At 41.9% G+C, this 17,509-nt stretch overlaps 1 pseudogene across 1 annotated transcript in view; it reads left to right on the forward strand.

The window, feature by feature from the left end:
• LOC311134878 (nuclear pore complex protein Nup205-like) overlaps nt 1-17,509 on the forward strand; it is a 45,981-nt pseudogene that overhangs the window by 7,209 nt on the left and 21,263 nt on the right. The window contains exons 4-5 of the transcript XR_014615403.1: nt 14,748-14,776; nt 14,924-14,974. The product of XR_014615403.1 is annotated as a nuclear pore complex protein Nup205-like (transcript). The remainder of the gene's footprint in view (nt 1-14,747; nt 14,777-14,923; nt 14,975-17,509) is intronic.

Consider the following 17,509-nt stretch of genomic DNA (forward strand, 5'->3'; position numbering starts at 1 on the left):
TTGCAAAATATGGAGGAAAATAAGTATTTGGTCAATAACAAAAGTTTCTCAATACTTTGTTATATACCCTTTGTTGGCAATGACACAGGTCAAACGTTTTCTGTAAGTCTTCACAAGGTTTTCACACACTGTTGCTGGTATTTTGGCCCATTCCTCCATGCAGATCTCCTCTAGAGCAGTGATGTTTTGGGGCTGTTGCTGGGCAACACAGACTTTCAACTCCCTCCAAAGATGTTCTATGGTGTTGAGATCTGGAGACTGGCTAGGCCACTCCAGGACCTTGAAATGCTTCTTACGAAGCCACTCCTTCGTTGCCCGGGCGGTGTGTTTGGGATCATTGTCATGCTGAAAGACCCAGCCACGTTTCATCTTCAATGCCCTTGCTGATGGAAGGAGGTTTTCACTCAAAATCTCACGATACATGGCCCCATTCATTCTTTCCTTTACACGGATCAGTCGTCCTGGTCCCTTTGCAGAAAAACAGCCCCAAAGCATGATGTTTCCACCCCCATGCTTCACAGTAGGTATGTTGTTCTTTGGATGCAACTCAGCATTCTTTGTCCTCCAAACACGACGAGTTGAGTTTTTACAAAAAAGTTATATTTTGGTTTCATCTGACCATATGACATTCTCCCAATCCTCTTCTGGATCATCCAAATGCACTCTAGCAAACTTCAGTCGGGCCTGGACATGTACTGGCTTAAGCAGGGGGACACGTCTGGCACTGCAGGATTTGAGTCCCTGGCGGCGTAGTGTGTTACTGATGGTAGGCTTTGTTACTTTGGTCCCAGCTCTCTGCAGGTCATTCACTAGGTCCCCCCGTGTGGTTCTGGGATTTTTGCTCACCGTTCTTGTGATCATTTTGACCCCACGGGGTGAGATCTTGCGCAGAGCCCCAGATCGAGGGAGATTATCAGTGGTCTTGTATGTCTTCCATTTCCTAATAATTGCTCCCACAGTTGATTTCTTCAAACCAAGCTGCTTACCTATTGCAGATTCAGTCTTCCCAGCCTGGTGCAGGTCTACAATTTTGTTTCAGGTGTCCTTTGACAGCTCTTTGGTCTTGGCCATAGTGGAGTTTGGAGTGTGACTGTTTGAGGTTGTGGACAGGTGTCTTTTATACTGATAACAAGTTCAAACAGGTGCCATTAATACAGGTAACGAGTGGAGGACAGAGGAGCCTCTTAAAGAAGAAGTTACAGGTCTGTGAGAGCCAGAAATCTTGCTTGTTTGTAGGTGACCAAATACATATTTTCCACCATAATTTGCAAATAAATTCATTAAAAATCCTACAATGTCATTTTCTGGATTTTTTTCTTCTCAATTTGTCTGTCATAGTTGACGTGTACCTATGATGAAAATTACAGGCCTTTCTCATCTTTTTAAGTGGGAGAACTTGCACAATTGGTGGCTGACTAAATACTTTTTTCCCCCACTGTATACTGTAGGGGATTTCCCTCAATCCTGGGAAAAAAACAAAAACAAAAAAACTCCCCCCTCAGAACACATCGGATAACTCCACGTTTCATTAAATTCACTAAACCTATAAATAACAAACCCATAACCACCTTCTGGTAATCTACTGATTTAAACCTGTTGCATTAATTTATTAAAATATACACCTATTGTTTAATAAATCCACTGTTTGCATTGAACACATCTCTGTCTCTCTAGGTATTGACTAATAGTCTCACTGTCTCCCTGCTTACACTCGTGGACTTTGGAGAAGTCGGCATGTCTGTGATAATATTCTCTCAGATTATCACGGAGTTGTGCCAATTTATCTCCATAAGCCCCTCCTGCTGCCCACTCTAGAACCGGCGCATTCCCATCTCCGGGAACCCAGTTTCCTCTCACTGCCGCCCAGTCCTTTAACACTATCTGTCTGACTGCCCTCTCTAGTTCACCTGTATTCAGCTTAAAGCTGGCGGTCAGCCCTTCCATATCTCTTCTGAACTGGTGTACCCCCGTCTTAGGGTGTGGTATCCCTTCCACTGCTCTCACTACATCTCTCTGCTTCGTTTAGTAAATTCTATCCACACACCACCAAAAACGAATAACATATTTGCATACACATAACTAGAAAGCATGAATTTAATGCCATTCTTGCTTAAACAATGCAATTCAACATTTCTCATCACCCAATTTCTATTATTTTTTTCACACAGGAAACCCTGTACAATCTCTATCCTCTATTGCTGACTTTCCATCTAACATTACTTTTCAACATTTCTCAAATCTCTTAAAAACTAAAATTATAGCCACCTCTTATGAAACCCCCAATCTGTCATTGTTTAGAATACAGCAGATATAGGTAACTGTCCTTTCTAAGTAGGCTACAAATAACACCAAACACATGCCGCAGTTGACCAGCATATATTGAATTTATCTCTATACTATTAATATCCAATGTAGTGATTGACGTTCCTTAATGGAAACCCTAAATTGGCTTTGTACAATATTATATTAATGATGTCTCACCCATGACGTATGTCTACGTTTGGGTGAGCAAGTTAATATATAATTATTATTCCAATTATTATTTTATGAAGTCTCTAGTCTCTCATTCAACACAAATCCCCATCATCAAATATACTCCCAGCAGAACTGAAAAACAAAAACAAAAACAGACTGTGATTTCCAGGACACTGCCTCTTTGTTTCTGGCCTCACTATCTCCCCGAGAGTTGGCACTCCCTTAAGGTCTCTCTTACTCCTCTTTTTCTCTCCCAATCTGCTCTTGGTAAACTGCATACTTTTTAAACCTCAATCAGTGTTGCTGTGCCGTTCTCCACCCTATCAAAGTATTTTTAATGGTCCTGCTTATCTTTGGTCTCATTCCACTGAGGAACGCTATATTTTTAATTGCTGATGGTAGGGCGTATCATTCCCCTGTCTCTGGTATGGCTCGGGTATGCCACTGTTTGCGTTAAACACATCTTTAAGCCTCTCTAAGTACTGGCTGACAGTCTCACTATCCTCTTGTTTACACTCATGTACTTTAGAGAAGTCTGCATGACGATGGTAATGTTCTCTGAGGCTATTACACAATTCAGTTATTTTCCCAACATACTCTCCTTGATCGGCCCATGGCAAAAGTGCTTCTCTGGGCATCCCCTGAAACCCACTGCTCTAATGGCAGCCCAAACCTTACTATTCCTGTTTTGGGGTACGTCATTCCTTCTACCGCTCTGGCCACGTCCTCTGTGTTCATGGCCTGTCTGCTAAATGGCAAATTATTATTATTATTATTATTACTGTATACATCTAAGGTTGCTGGGGCCCCTTCATTCCCTGCCAATATATTTTGTAAGGCTATCAGTGGGTACTGGCTATTACTCTCTTTTCTGTTTAATTTAGATCAGTACCACAATTTACATGCATTTGTTTAATCATGGATTCCAGTTTAATTACACCAAGTCGCCCAGTAAAGCCATTTTCTTTTTCAATTAGGTCCATAATACACATTTCGTTTGTCTCTAATTTCCATGTATTTCTCGTCCCCAGTAAATTCTGGGACCTCTTGTGAGGATTTGCCTCCCATGGTTGGTACTGTTAAAAATCCCTTAGCCACCTTTTTTATATAACAAGTTTTTCAAAACAGTTTCACACAACAATTGGAATCACTCTGTATAGGTATTATTATTTTTTTTTTTTTTTTTTTTTTTTTTGCATTTGGAGATCATTTTAATATATCTTTTTTTACAATGATTACATCAAGATAGATAGCTGATGACATTTAATTCACTTAGCTAAACAGTGTGTACGGTTAGCTAGCTAGCTAGATAGTAGCTCAGTTGAGTTAGCCTGCAAAGTGGCCTACAGTAGCCAGCTAGCTAGCTAGCTAATAATACACAGCTTTACATTTAAAAAATGTGATAGGTTCTCCCACTGTCTCTGTTCTATGGGTCCTTACAAAAACACAATAATTGGCAATTTTCATGATTTTTCGGTAGTAGCAAAGTGCAGCCAGCAGCCATGTGGACGAATGGAGACAAGGAAGAAAGTGTTTGTCAGCAGAGCGGTTTAGAACGTGTTGTGACATTTGACTTTACCAGCGTAATCCACTTTCCATTTCAACAAATTTTAATCGCAGACTGTCGGCCACACTTGATAACTTGAAAACTAGCACAGGCAACAACAACTACCCGGACGGAAAACAGTGACACACATAACACACAGCAGCCATTCTACAGGAGTGGGGGGAAGGGGTCTCCAAGAGAGGAAGTCTGACAACGACATGATTTTGAAGGTATGTCAAAGCGAGATCAGGTATATGGAAATAAAGTGTGAATTGTATGCCTGTATCTATTGGTCATTTACATCCTCTAACTGGAGCGCTGGGACAGTTGCACCTATACTGAATAAAAAATATAAACGCAACATGTAAAGTGTTAGTCCCATGTTTCATGAGCTGAAATAAAATAACCTAGACATTTTCCATACACACAAACAGCTTATTTTTCTCAAATGTTGTGCACAAATTTGTTTACATCCCTGTTAGTGAGCATTTCTCCTTTGCCAAGATAATCCATCCACTTTACATGTGTGGCATATCAACAGCATGGTCATTACATAGGTGCACCTTGTGCTGGGGACAATAATGTGCAGTTTTGTCACACAACACAATGCCACATATGTCTCATGTTTTGAGGGAGCGTGCAATTGGCATGTTGACTGCAGGAATGTCCACCAGAGCTATTGCCAGAGAATTGAATGTTCATTTCTCTACCATAAGCCACCTCCAACGTTGTTTTTTTTTTTTTTTTTTTTTTTTTTTTTTTTTTTTTAATAATATGTTTATTATTTTCCAATAAAAATAAAGTAAAAGAGACAGCAATACAAACAATGACATTCATTGTACTGTTGGATGGGATGGCCAGTTTAGAGGACAAAACAAAAGTTAACTCACACATACACAAAATAAAACAAAATCCTATTAGGTGGTACGTGTATAAGAAGACAGCATATAGTCATTACAAGCAGTGTAGTTCAGCCAAAAATAAATATTGAGTGGAGTACAGCACAGAGTAGCAGCAGATCGTCAGCCCAGTTATGAAGCGGGACTAGACCATTTATCCAGTATCGGCTGCCATATTTTGTAAAACAATGGACTTCTATTGGAGGTGTTGTATCGAATCTTTTCCATATGGATTACATTCCCTAAATCCCGTAACCACATTTCAAAGGTAGGTACAGTCTCCACTTTCCAAAATTGCAATATGAGCCTTTTGGCTAATAGAGTACAAAGAGAGACAGCTTTCCCCTCCTGGTTATTCCCATCAACTGTACCAAACAGAGCGATCAATGGGTCTGGGGCTAGAACTCTATCAAAGGCCTTAGATAAGTAATCAAAAATGAGAGCCCAGTAAGCCTGTAATTTAGGGCATGTCCAGAATAAGTGGGACAACGTCCCCTCCTCCTGCTTGCACCTCTCACACAGTGGTGAGGTGTCCGGGAATATTTTATGCAGTTTTACTTTTGAGTAGTGTAACCTGTGTATCACCTTAAACTGTACAAGGTTGTGTCTGGCATTCACTGAACTGTGGTTTATATTCCTGAGAGCTTCTATCCAGTCCTCATTTGAGATTTCTGAACCAAGTTCTTGTTCCCAAGCCCTTTTAATGGTGTCTGTGGATACCTCTATGTGGGCCTGTAGCACATCATACAGTCTGGAGACCGACCCTTTTGAATGGGGTTTGACAAGGATCAAGCTATCTAATGTAGGACTATTTGGCTTCATGCCATACTGTGGGATGTGTGTCCTTAAGAAATTCCTGATTTGGAGGTATCTGAAAAAATGTGTTGTTGGCATGTTGAACTTTGCCTGTAGTTGTTGAAATGAAGCTAACTGACCATCTATGTATAGATTACCAATTGTTGTGAGCCCCTTCTCCCTCCACTGTGAAAACACCACATCATCCATTGCAGGGTGGAAAGCATGATTCCGGCTAATCGGGCTGTCTATGTACACAGTGGGTATGTTAAGAAAATCCCTAATCTGTTTCCAGATCCTAAGAGTATGACAAATGACTGGATTGGAGTCATAAGTGGCTTTTTTCACATATGATGGGCTATTAACAAGTGCAGGGAGTGAGGAACGTTGACAGGAGGCCTGCTCAATCAAAAGCCATGAAGGCATATCCTTCCGTCTCATCTCAGGTAAACTTTCCCTCCAGAAAGACACAATGTTCAGATTAGCAGCCCAATAATACAGTTTGAAGTGAGGAAGGCCAAAGCCCCCCTCTATCTTGTACTTGCATAAATGCTTCTTTGCAATTCTGGCTGCCTTGTTATCCCATAAAAATGGAGTTACTATTGAATCCAGTTTCTTAAAATAGCTTTGTGGTATGAAATTGGGTAGACATTGGAAGAGGTAAAGAAACCTGGGTAGGACAACCATTTTAATAGCGTTTATACGACCAACCAAGGAAATAGGCAGAGTTTTCCAGAAATCGATATTTTGTTTAAGCTGATATATTTTCATGTCCCAATTCACTTTCAATAGCTGGTCAAGGTCTCTTGTCACTACAATGCCAAGGCTTGTGAACTTGTCTCTCACTGTTCTAAGCGGGGTAGATTGCAGAAATTGCATATCCACAGGCCGTGATATTGGCATCATCTCACTTTTTTGCCAGTTTATCTTGTAGCCAGAGAAGGAGCCGAATGTGTTTATCAAGTTAAGTAATGGTGGAATAGACGTTTTAGGCTTGGACAAAAACAAAAGAACATCGTCTGCATATAGGGAAATTTTGTGCTGTGTGTCTTTTATTTTAACAGAAGCTATATCGGCACATGCCCGAATGCGCGTAGCAAGGGGTTCCATGGCTATAGCGAAGAGAGCAGGCGAAATAGGGCACCCCTGTCGGCACCCCTTGAACAGGCGGAATGACTGCGACATTTCCTGATTGGTCACCACGGACGCCATTGGGTGTGCATAAATAATTCTTATCCAATTAATAAATTCCTTTCCAAATCCGAAATGCTCCAGAACCGACATCATATACTTCCACTCAATCTGATCAAACGCCTTCTCTGCATCAAGAGCTATTACCACTGCCTCAACTTTATGATCATGATACATTACGTTGAAAAGGCGTCTCAAATTGTAGTATATATGTCGGCCCGGGATAAAACCTGTCTGGTCAGGGTGTATGATGTCGGAAATATATTTTTTCAATCGGTTTGCCAATATCTTTGTCAACACCTTGTTTTCTATGGGGAGTAACGACACGGGGCAATACGACGACATCTCCATGGAATCTCTATCTTTTTTCAAGATCAGGGCTATTGTAGCCTCATACAGTGTTTGCGGGAGTTTGGTATTTTCTTTGGATTGTTGAAACATTCGCAGCATAAGTGGAGATAGACTAGCGCAGTACTTCTTATAGAATTCTATTACATATCCATCGGGCCCAGGGGCCTTGCTGTTTGGAAATTGTGCTATCGCTGTGTTAATTTCATCTAAGGTTATCCCTGCATCGAGTGCGGCAGCTGCCCCCCTGTCTAGTTTAGGAAGTTCACAATCAGCGAGAAAGCGTTCCATAGTTTGTGGATCAGTAGCATCGCATTTTGATTGGTATAGCTCTGAGTAAAACTGTGCAAAGCATTTATTAATGTCCTGCGGATCTGTTACTATTTTACCCTTCTTGTCTTTTATTTTGTGAATAGCTCTAGATGCTTGTACATGCCTTAGCTGTCTTGCTAATAATTTATGTGGTTTGTCCCCCAGTTCAAAATAACTTTGTTGCGTTCTAGCAAGTAAAGAGCCCACCCGTTTCGAAAGGATGGTATTGTATTCATACTTTAACTTTGTGATCTTCTCAAGGACTGTATACGAGGAATTTGTCCTAAAAACGTTCTCCTGTTCCCCTAACTCTCTTTCAATTTCTCTCAGCCTAGTATTGGCACGTTTCTTCCTCTCTGATGTATAAGAAATAATGTAACCTCTAATCACAGCCTTTAGAGATTCCCAAAGGGTGGAGTCGTCAACATCCCCCGTGTCGTTAGTACTGAGGAAAAAGGCAATCTGCTCCTCCAAATACTGACAGAAAGCCTCATCTTTCAACAGGTATGCGTCTAAGCGCCACGGTCGCCGACCTGTCGACATATTGTCGAGTTTCAGCACCATGGACAGAGGAGAGTGGTCCGTAATTAGAATGGGGTGATAGGTAACCGACTCAGCTGCTGAGATTAGTTTGGAGTCCAACAAAAAATAGTCAATTCTGGAATATGATTTATGAACTGATGAGAAGAAAGAATAATCCCTGTCTGTTGGGTGCGTCAGTCTCCAAATATCGACAATGTTAAGGTTTGTCATCAATGTATTTAGACAGACACTGGCATTTGATTGTTGAAGTGACCTTGATAGCTGTTTATCTAAAAGAGGGTCTAACGTACAGTTAAAGTCACCTCCAACAATAACACTTGTATCCGAGATATTTGGTATGGCCTTAAATACCCTTTGAAAAAATACTGGATCATCGAAGTTGGGTCCATATAAATTGACCAAGGTTATTGGTTTTGAATTCAGTGTACCAGCCACCATAATATACCGACCATTAGGATCTGAAATCGTGGTTGAGTAAACAAAAGGAATGTTTTTCCTTATCAGGATTGCTACCCCTCTCGCTTTTGCATCAAAGTTAGACTGGTATATCTGACCGATCCAGCCGACTCGTAGCTTGGCCTGCGCGGAGCGTTTAATATGAGTTTCTTGAAGAAGCACTATGTCAGCACCCAGTGATTTAAGATGAGAAAAAACCTTAGCTCGTTTCACGACATGCCCTAATCCATTACAGTTCCAGCTGACTATCTTTATTCCACCTGGTCTACTCTGTGCTCGGTCACTATGTGGCATTTCTTATTTTAAAGCAAATTGCTGCTGTCATACAAAACCCAGAAGAAAAACGTCCCGCCGTGCGGGAGCTTGTCATGCCACCTGTACTAATAAACGTGAACATAAAACACAGACCCCAACCCCCCTCCCGTCCCTTTACTGAGTGACTTCCCCAAACGAAGCACTCCTTGGCTAACACACAAACGTTAGGGTGTCTAGACATAAAGCTTGAACTAACTCGTCGTCTATAGATGCTCCGCATATAAACTAATATTAAATAACACTTAACTTAACTCTCATGTTAGGGGGTGAGTGGCGCTAAAACATGACATGCCAAACAATGCTATATTAGCCACAACATCTCACCTATCCTATAAGTCCCAATTTCTGATCTTCTGATCGAAAAGACATAGGCCGGAAATTCAATTCACACACATTCCTGGCCTGTATTTGGCCATTTAGCCTGCTGGCACAGCCGTTCTGTATCCTCAGCCGGGGAGCTTGCTTGTCAAGAACAGATCTGCCTCTTTTGCGTTGTCAAACGTACGTGTTGATCCCTCGACTGTCACCTTAAACCGGGCTGGGAAGAGGAATCCATATCGGATGTTGGCCGCCCTGCATTTGTTGCGTACCTCATCATACTCTTTCCGTTGGTTCCTCACCTCCAAGGTAAGATCTGGGTAGAAAGACACCCTGGCTCCGTTGTAGTTAAGGGGGAACTTTTGACTAGCCAGCTTGAGGATGAGATCCCTGGTGTGGGGATAGTGCAGCCTTACAATGAATGGCCTTGGTGGCCCGCCCTTGACCGGCTTCGTTGCCTGTGCTCTGTGTGCGCGGTCGATCAGGATGGCCGTTTTGAAGTGTTCACTCCCCAGCAATGCCGGTATCAGCTCCGAGACAAATTCAGTGGGTTTCCCTTTCTCCGTGTCCTCCTGGATCCCACATATTCGGATGTTCTGGCGTCTTGAATGCGACTCGAGCATTTCCAGTCGGGCCTTCAGGGTTTTGTTGTCATTTTTGAGCGTTGCGCACTGTTTCTCTATGTCCTGTAGCCTGGTCTCGTGATCGATTGTCGTCTGCTCAACCTCGTGCACCCTTCCCTTAGTTGCCTTCACAGTTTCGGCCAAAGTCCCAATACTCTTTGAGATATCAGCCAACCTTGTGTCCACCTTCTTGCTTAGTGCGTTTATGGCAGCCAGTATGTCACTTTGAGTAGGATCTGTGGGGAACTCTTGGAAGCTAGCCTCTTCAGCTAGCTCCTCGTGGGTCGGCGACGTTGAAATTGGTTCGTTGTCTATCTCATTCCAATTATCTTGTTTAGCGCCCCCTTTTTTGTTGCCTTTTCCCTTTGTCATATTTGTTTGAAGTTATAGGTTGTGAGAGGTTAAGATAAATATTAATTTGTTTCAAAATTGAGCGGAGCTCTAGCAATGCACGTCTACTCCATAGCACGCTCTCTAGCGCCCCCTGTATAGGTATTATTGACTAGTCCCCCAGAATTATCTCATACTCTACGGAGGAATTTATTCCCACAATGTAATCTTAATAATTCATGACAGTCTCATACAACAGGAATGGGTTCTCCTTCCTCTCTATACAACCACCTGGAATTATTCATAGATGTGACTTTTGAGCAAATATTAGGTCTCACACGTATACAACCTTACATGATTATTGGTTAACACCATCAGTAACCCGGAGTTTGTAAGGCTCCAGTTTCATGAAACGGATAGAGTTACGGCAAAATCTACAGTTGTTTGTGACTTTTGACTTTACTAATATTCTATTTCTCACACATGCTATTTTAATTCCTTCTGGTGTACTTTTTGTATTTGTTTAACCTGGATTATTTGTTGACTGTTCTATAATCTCTTACAGGTTACATCCCTTTGGTGTACTTTTAATAGTTCCTTCTATTTCAACACTGGGTAGTTTCTTTTGGTAATTGACCTATTACCGTGAATCGTTACAGACCCACCAACCTTAAATTGGCTACAACCTTAAATCGGCTACCGGCTACAACCTTAAATTGGCTACCTTAAAATGGCTACGCATTGATCAATTTACTACTTTAAATTATGACGTTACCCTCAGTCAATATTTTAGCAAGTTCTCAAATCAATTTCACCAAGTAATGAATAAAGACTACTGACCTTATCCTTGCAGCCGAGATTCAATGTAGGTTTGGATTCCGTCACCGTCTCTGTCATTAAACAGGTGTCCTCTGGCCTGTCTTAACCCTTAATGTCAAAGGGCAGGACTTTCTATTTACGAATGTATCATTCGCCAGTCTACGGTTTTCAGAGTTACCTGGAATGACAGAGGCAGGTATTGGATTCTGGCTCAGAAGGACCAAGCTGTTATGTGAATTATTTAACAAACTATTTCAGTGTCTCTGTGCGTCTCCCAAAATCAAGAAACGGACAGAGTCCCGGTCTGCATAGTCAGAGATGTTTATTCATTGAGAATTCTGCCATCACAATTTCAGAGTCCATCTTTTATACTCACACGTCATACAAAAATTCCTCCCCTCTTTAGGCGAAAAATACAGTTTTCAAAGCAACTACTGTTGTAGTTACATAGGAGAGTCACAGCTTTCTGTGAGTAAATCATATATTCCTCTTAATATTGAGTTCATGGCACACCTTTACAACTGGAGTAGGCTGTAGTATGGTTTGGATGCGCCCGCGGAGCAAACCGCACTATTTGCGGTGAATAGTCCTAAATCAAGTAGCCTAGGCCTAGCACTGGAACGTTTTTGTAGGACATTAGCCTACATTTACTGATATATTAATCAATTAGCCTACATGGCTATATTGCAACAGTATCATATTTAGAGTTAGCAATCTAGCTATGTTTTGAGTTCCCACTTCCTCATGTGGTCAATAGTATAGCCTATAGGCCAGGGTTTCCGTTAGGAAAATGTTGCGCCGGTCATTTGATTTACCAGACATTTACCTCATTCATATGCATTGGGTGCGTAACCTGATTACGGTGTCCACCCACGGTGCTCAGAATGACAGATATCACATTTTAGAATATGGTAATTCATATTAACAGAACATGCAAGTCGAGGATGCAACGAATTAACGAATTCTGATGTGCACTTTGAACACGTTATAATATCTTTCCACATGTACTTTTACTCAGCCAACAAGATGAGTAACGAACAACAAAATCACTAGCCTATGTCAATCTACTTTAGTAGAAAAGTCTAGGCTACCTATTCTATTGGTCAGGGCGGCAGGTAGCTTAGTGGTTAAGAGCGTTGTGCCAGTAACCGAAAGGTCGCTGGTTCTAATCCCCGAGCCGACTAGGTGAAAAATCTGTTTGTGCCCTTGAGCAAGGCACTTAACCCTAATTGCTCCTGTAAGTCGCTCTGGATAAGAGCGTCTGCTAAATGACTAAAAATGTTTTTTTAAATGTAGAAAAATGTCAGCTTGTTGAGAAATAAATGGCCTTTTCCAAACAGACTCTGGGACAGTTGTGGGACGATAGATCCCGAATTCATACAACCAGTAGGCCTAGGCTACATATTTTTTTTTTTTTAAAAGCAATGAGTCTGATGCAACCGATCAGAACGTTTAGCTTAAAATGTTGATAAACTATTATTTATTCACATTATGCAAATTAACCTATAGACCGATAAGCATGACCAGTCAAATGTATTTACATTGACTGTTATTTCCATCAATGAATAGGCTAAAAAGCATTATTTCGCAATGGGATTTATTCTTCTTCTCCAGGACAATTGGCCGGTGGCAATTCTATTTATCGGCTTTTCAAAAAAATTTATCGGACAAAAGTCTGCTATTACCGGCTAACGAAACCCTACTATAGGCCAATATGCACAAAGATGTGGGCAAATTTTCCGAAGAGCCCAAAGTAAATCTGCTAATTCTGCATCCTATTTTGACAGGTTGCACATCGAGAGAAAAAAATAAGAAACCCGCACACTGCTCTTGCTAGTATTACTGCTCTTTAATAAGCTTTACGTATCGGCCTCAAGGCCTTCGTCAGAGCTTTTGTGAGTTATTTTTTATTTTTTTCACCCTTATGTAGACATAGCTCCACCCACATCCGTTCAATGCATCGAATTGGGTTGGAGTCGAGGGAAAATAAGTGTTTCCAAATATAACAATGTGCATTTCATAAATATTCTAATAAAGTGTCTACATAAAACGTATTAAACACGTCTGTAAAACCACAATGAGGACATCAATCCACCAAGCAAGTTTTCATAAATCATTGGGTACAGCGCAAGAAAAACGTCAGTGTAATCTGAAATGGTGGCATTAATTCATGTTCACATTTACAACATAACATACATAGGCATTTCATCATTAAGACCTTTAGGAAATAATGTCTGGACGGTATAAATCCAAAAATATTGTCTTTTGCTCAGAGTATTATTTATATCACCTCCTCTGTCTGATATCTTAACTTTCTCTATACCACAAAATCTAAAGGTAGAAATGTCATGCTTTTGGTCATTAAAATGTACTGCGACTGGATAATCCCTGTCGTTTCTCCTGATTGAACTTTTATGTTCACTAATTCTCTGTTTGAGAGAATGAGAGGTTTAACCTACATAACACAGCCCACATGGACATTTAATCATGTAGATAACATGGGTGGTGGAACATCTAATAATGTCATTTATTTGGAACCGTTTTCCTGTATGTGGGTGGCAGAAATATTCACACTTCATCATATTGTTGCACTGTGCGCAACCTCTGTGTTTATAGCTACCATTCGGAAGAGGGCGTAAAAGAGCCTGGCTCATTTTCTTTTGTGGCTGGCGGCAGTTGGCATTGACCAATTTATCGCGTATATTGCGACCTCTCCTATATACAATAAGGGGTGGATTCTTAAATTCAGCTGGCAAAGCTGGGTCTGATGATAAAACATGCCAGTGTTTCTTGACAGCATCTCCCACTTTGCGCGAGTTCAAAGTATATGTGATGGTGAACATTACAGAGTGTTCTTTAGTTCTAGTGGGTCTTTTTTGTAGCAGTTCATCTTTTGTTTTCCCTAATGCCAAATGAAGAGCTTCATCCACACATTGTGGAGAGTAGCCTCTTCTTTGAAACCTATTGCGCATCTCCACTGCTTTTTCTAGATGGTCCTCTGTGGAGTGGCGTATACGGCGCAGTCTGAAAAACTGGCTTCTTAGAAGTCCTCTTTTTAATGGCTCAGGGTGGAAGCTGTCCCCCTGTAATATAGTATTTCTGTCCGTTTCTTTTCTATACAGAGTTGTAAACAGGGTTCCATTTGATTTCTCAATCCACGTATTACAGTAGTGAACACGTTTAGTGTCACATTCCATTGTGAATTTGAGATTGGGGTCAATGTCATTGATTAATGCCATAAAGTCTGACAGCTCTTCTCCTGATCCTCCCCATATGCAAAATCTTTTGTCAATATATCGATACCACTTCAGGACTTTATTCCAAAAAAGTCAGCCTGCAGGTGCCCGGCCCGCCACAAGGAGTCGCTAGGGCACGATGAGCCAAGTAAAGCCCCCCAGGCCAAACCCTCCCCTAACCCAGACGACGCTGGGCCAATTGTGTGCTGCCCTATGGGACTCCCGGTCACGGCCGGGTGTGACACATCCTTAGATCGAACCCAGGTCTGTAGTGACGCCTCAAGCACTGCGATGCAGTGCCTTAGACCGCTGCGCTACTCGGGAGGCCCCTTCTTTTTCATTGTTAACAAAACGTTTTTCAAAATGACCCACATAAAGGTTAGCATAGCTTGGAGTGAATGTGTAGCCCATCGACGTTCCATTCGTTTGGAGGTAGGATTCATCATCAAACCTGAAATAGTTATACGTCAAAACATATTCAGCCAGCTCTAGAATAAAGTTTGTTGGTGGGTATTTGTTAGTATCTCGGTCTCGCAAATAGTGAGCTGGCAGTCACTGGAGTACACTCAGGTAGGTCAGGGAGATGGTTTAGAAGAATCAAAGGCTGTGACACCTAAACATAAATATAGATGGTGCTGCTTAAGTGTTGGTCGGATCCAGTCTGACATATCAGACTTTCTTACTATGTGCCGAAGCTCATGTTGTTATTTGCTCCAGATACTTCAGACAGTGCGTGCCCCGGGACAGAAACAAGCTGCCGGGATTGAGGTGAGATTTTGCCTGCATACGGTGTGTGACTGCGTGTACGTTCTGTGCTTGTACACCTGTATCTGTATGTACAGTCGTGGTCAAAGGTTTTGAGAATGACACAAGTATTGGTCTTCACAAAGTTCGCTGCTTCAGTGTTATGAGATATTTCTGGCAGATGTTACTATGGTATACTGAAGTATAATTACAAGCATTCCATAAGTGTCAAAGGCTTTTATTGACAATTACATTAAGTTTATGCAAAGAGTCAATATTTGCAGTGTTGACCCTTCTTTTTCAAGACCTCTGCAATCCGCCCTGGCATGCTGTCAATTAACTTCTGGGCCACATCCTGACTGACGGCAGCCCATTCTTGCATAATCAATGCTTTGAGTTTGTCAGAATTTGTGTGTTTTTGTTTGTCCACCCACCTCTTGAGGATTAACCACAAGTTCTCAATGGGATTAAGGACTGGGGAGTTTCCTGGCCATGGACCCAAAATGTCGATGTTTTGTTCCCCGAGCCACTTAGTTATTACTTTTGCCTTATGGCAAGGTGCTCCATCATGCTGGAAAAGGCATTGGTCGTCACCAAACTGTTCTTGGATGGTTGGGAGAAGTTGCTCTCGGAGGATGTGTTGGTACCATTCTTTATTCATGGCTGTGTTCTTAGGCAAAATTGTGAGTGAGCCCACTCCCTTGGCTGAGAAGCAACCCCACACATGAATGGTCTCAGGATGCTTTACTGTTGGCCTGACACAGGACTGATGGTAGCGCTCACCTTGTCTTCTCCGGACAAGGTGTTATCTGGATGCCCCAAACAATCGGAAAGAGGATTCATCAGAGAAAATGACTTCACCCCAGTCCTCAGCAGTCCAATCCATGTACCTTTTGCAGAATATCAGTCTGTCCCTGATGTTTTTCCTGGAGAGAAGTGGCTCCTTTGCTGCCCTTCTTGACACCAGGCCATCCTCCAAAAGTCTTCGCCTCACTGTGTGTGCAGATGCACTCACACCTGCCTGCTGCCATTCCTGAGCAAGCTCTGCACTGGTGGTGCCCCGATCCAGCAGCTGAATCAACTTTAGGAGACGGTCCTGGTGCTTGCTGGACTTTCTTGGGTGCCCTGATGCCTTCTTCACAACAATTGAACCTCTCTCCTTGAAGTTCTTGATGATCTGATAAATGGTTTATTTAGGTGCAATCTTACTAGCAGCCTGTGAAGCCCTTTTTGTGCAAAGCAATGATGACGGCACGTGTTTCCTTGCAGGTAACCATGGTTAACAGATGAAGAACAATGATTTCAAGCACCACCCTCCTTTTAAAGCTTCCAGTCTGTTATTCTAACTCAATCAGCATGACAGAGTGATCTACAGCCTTGTCCTCGTCAACACTCTCACCTGTGTTAACGAGAGAATCACTGACATGATGTCAGCTGGTCCTTTTGTGGCAGGGCTGAAATGCAGTGGAAATGGTTTTTTGGGATTAAGTTCATTTTCATGGCAGAGGGACTTTGCAATTCATCTGATCACTCTTCATGACATTCTGGAGTATATGCAAATTGCCATCATCAAAACTGAGGCAGCAGACTTTGTGGAAAATTAGTATTTTGTATGTGTCATTCTCAAAACTTTTGACCACGACTGTAATCCTTCTCCTTGCCACTCTCAGGTGGAGCTGAATGAGATTGAGTCGAGCTGCGAGGAGTATCCTCTGACCAGAGCCTTCTGTCAGCTCATCAGCACATTGATAGAGATAATAATTACAATTATAATTTAGCATTAGTATTAACACTGGAGTGATAGATGTGCAGAAGATGATGTGCAAATAGAGATACTGGGGTGCAAATGAGCAAAATAAATACAATGTAAATAACAATATGGGGATGAGGTAGTTGGGAGGGCTAATTACAGATGGGCTGTGTACAGGTGCAGTGATCGGTAAGCTGCTCTGACAACTGATGCTTAAAGATAGTGAGGGAGATAAGTGTCTCCAGCTTCAGAGATTTTTGCAGTTTGTTCCAGTCATTTATAGCAGATAACTGGAAGGAATGGCGACCAAAGGAGGTTTTGGCTTTGTGGATGACCAGTGAGATATACCTGCTGGAACGCATACTACGGGTGGGTGTTGCTATGGTGACCAATGAGCTAAGATAAGGCGGGGATTTGCCTAGAAGGGATTTATAGATGACCTGGAGCCAGTGGATTTGGCGACGAATATGTAGTGAGGGCCAGCCAACGAGAGTGTACAGGTCACAATGGTGGGTTGTATATGGGGCTTTGGTGACAAAACGGATGGCACTGTGATAGACTACATCCAATTAGCTGATTATAGTGTTGGAAGCTATTTTGTAAATGACATCGCCGAAGTCAAGATCGGTAGGATAGTCAGTTTTACGAGGGCATGTTTGGCAGCATGAGTGAAGGAGGCTTTGTTGCGAAACAGGAAGCCGATTTTAGATTTAACTTTGGATTGGAGATGCTTAATGTGAGTCTGGAAGGAGAGTTTACGGTCTAACCAGACACCTAGATATTTGTAGTTGTCCACATATTCTAAGTCA

Source organism: Coregonus lavaretus (assembly GCF_964263955.1).
Source record: "Coregonus lavaretus genome assembly, chromosome: 9".
Classification (NCBI taxonomy): Eukaryota; Metazoa; Chordata; class Actinopteri; order Salmoniformes; family Salmonidae; genus Coregonus; species Coregonus lavaretus.